Source organism: Lactuca saligna, chromosome 5 (assembly GCF_052625555.1).
Source record: "Lactuca saligna cultivar CGN05327 chromosome 5, ASM5262555v1, whole genome shotgun sequence".
In the NCBI taxonomy this organism is placed as follows: domain Eukaryota; kingdom Viridiplantae; phylum Streptophyta; class Magnoliopsida; order Asterales; family Asteraceae; genus Lactuca; species Lactuca saligna.
Genome location: NC_136421.1, coordinates 192,194,397 through 192,197,182, shown reverse-complemented (window position 1 = coordinate 192,197,182; position 2,786 = coordinate 192,194,397). Strand labels below are relative to the sequence as shown.

The 2,786-nt window shown below is 26.2% G+C and overlaps 1 pseudogene; it reads right to left on the bottom strand.

Annotated features, from left to right (window-relative positions):
- Positions 1-250: 250 nt before the first annotated feature.
- On the bottom strand, positions 251-1,294 carry LOC144998195 (calmodulin-like protein 3 pseudogene; annotated as a pseudogene).
- Positions 1,295-2,786: the final 1,492 nt, after the last annotated feature.

Here is a 2,786-nt window from a genome sequence, read left to right as displayed (position 1 = left end):
TCATAATAGAATGTCAACTTCATGCGATATAACTCTAAAGGGATAAATTATATATATATATATATATATATATATATATATATATATATATATATATATATATATATATATATATATATATATATTTTGAATACAACAATAGGTATAATGTCAAACTCAATATCAAATTAACGTGTTGAAAACTACCTAATATAGTAAGGAGAGAGGCCAAATTATGACTTAAATAACAAACTTATGACATTCACCCATATAAAATAATATAAAAATCCTGATTAAACACATGAAAAAAATAAAAACTATTTTCTAGTCGAAAACCAAACTAGTAACATTACATTTAAACCACCAAACACAAATTGGGGAAAATCAAGTTAAATGCCTAACATTATATATACATTTCCCAGAGATTCAAATACCTACATGGCTACATCTAATCTGTTTGTTATACCAGTATATAACCGATGGACCAATTAACATGAAAAAACCATAGATTTTTCCCACTAACAACAATCAAGAAATCGAAATAAGACTAACACCATTCTTCATCATGTTCTTGAACTCATGAAAATTGATCATGCCATCTCCATCAATATCAACTTTGCTTATCATTTTCTTACAATCTTCCAATTTCTTCCCTTCTTTAAATCCCAGCGAATCCAAAACCAATCCCAATTCCTCAACACTTATGAGTCCATTTTTATCCCCATCAAACACATCAAAAGCTTCTCTCAAATCACCATCTTCATGATCACCATCATCAACTTTTTCCCCTTCTTCGTCTTCACGACTCATCATGGACTCGAAAAGCTCACAGAACTCACCGAAATCGATCAATCCATCGCCATTAACATCAACCCTTTGAACCATTTCCAACACGTCCTTTTCATTTGTTGAGATCCCGATGTTCTTGAGCGAATCACTCAACTCTTGTTTTGTGATGAACCCATCTTTGTTCTTGTCGAAAGTCGCGAAAACGCTCTTCAATTCTGCTTTTCTTTCCCTCGAATCAGGAACAAAACTCACCTTTTTCTCCATCACCATCTTGATGTTCTTGGTCTTCTGTTGTTCGATGTTTTGATTCTTGACTGAATCTTGAGTGGAGGGCGATTGAAGTTGAACTAAAGATGCGATTTTCTTTGTGGGTATTCTTAAAAGAGTCGAAACGAGGCCAATTATGAAAAGAAAGACGAGAAAAACTGTGGTTAAAATAGCCATTGAAGAAGAAGAAGCTTCAATGAAACAGAGAGGAAACAGCGTTGTGTTTGTGTGTTGATGTGTTGATGTGTGTTTTGGATGAAGGGATGAAGAGAAAAAGAGTGTGTTCACGCGTTATTTGGTGCCTTTTCCTTTCTTAATTATTAATTTTGGAATAATAAATTTTGAAGTAATGGAATATCCAAAAAACGCGTAAACTGAAATAACTGGAAAATGACAAAATATTTCTTTCCATAATAAAATACATCAAGTGACAAAACTATATATATATATATATATATATATATATATATATATATATATATATATATATATATATATATATATATATATATATATATATATATATATATATATATATATATATATATGAGATTTTGTTTGATACTTTCCAGTCTAACTATAAATTTAGTTTATATTTTGAGTTTTTAATTTGTTGTGTTTGAAAATCAAAAAATAACTTAAAATTTAGTTTAAAAAAACTGTTTAATCTTATTTTTCAGGAGTTTTTTTTTTTTTTTTTTTTTTTAATTTTTAAATATACTTTTAATAAATTATAAAAATAATATTTTTTAGATATAATTTTATAATGTTTTTTTTAATCAATTAAGTAGTATTTACTAAATATCATTTTTTATCAACTAGTATTATTAATTAATTCTTTCAATAGTACACTGTACACTCAAATATAATCTTAGTTTTCTTCAAAATGTTGTGTTAATAATCTACGATTTATTATAGATATTTTAGAATAATCCCTTTATTAAATAGTATGTCTCATTTTCTTGAAACAATATAAAACAATTAATATTCCATATTCGTTGGGGAAAAATCAATATTTCTGGTTTTATTACGTGTCAGTTGTTGGGAGCATGCGCACACCCATAAACGCGTTGTTGATTTAATGATGGTGACATTATCGTCGGATCCAAAGTTACATCTAATTTTTAATATTTAATATTTAATATAATTTATATTTATGTTTATATAAATTATAAAGATATAAAGTAGAGAATATAATATAAATGGCTTGAAAAAAAAAAAGATTAAATCAAAATGAACTTTAATTTAGAACGCCAAAACCGTCTATTTTTGGTTTATAGCCGAGAACTAGGAACCAAACACTACGAGGTCCTTTAGACAAGTTTTATTTATTTTTTTATTTTTTTAATTTCCAATATTTCATTCATGATTTTCTATTTCATTTATGATTTTCTAACAAAAATATCAAAATATTTTATTTTACTTTTTGTTTTTGGTTTAAATCCAAATTGCAACAACCCAAATCCATATATTTTTAATAACATATCATTTCATGGCTGAAACTTATTAAATTCAAACCTAAGAACCTAAATGATAAACTATCTCAATATAATCTGATTAACTTAAAATCATGTTAAATGTAAATGTTAACTAACAGTAAGATTTATACGGTAATTTGTACTTAAATTCATTGTAGAAATTGTTAGTAACTTGTAACTTAAAAAGTCTTATTATCTATGTAAATAACTAGGTATCAATATTAAAAGGTTTTTAGCTCAATGATATAGTATCATTTTCTCTTTTTAAAGTTG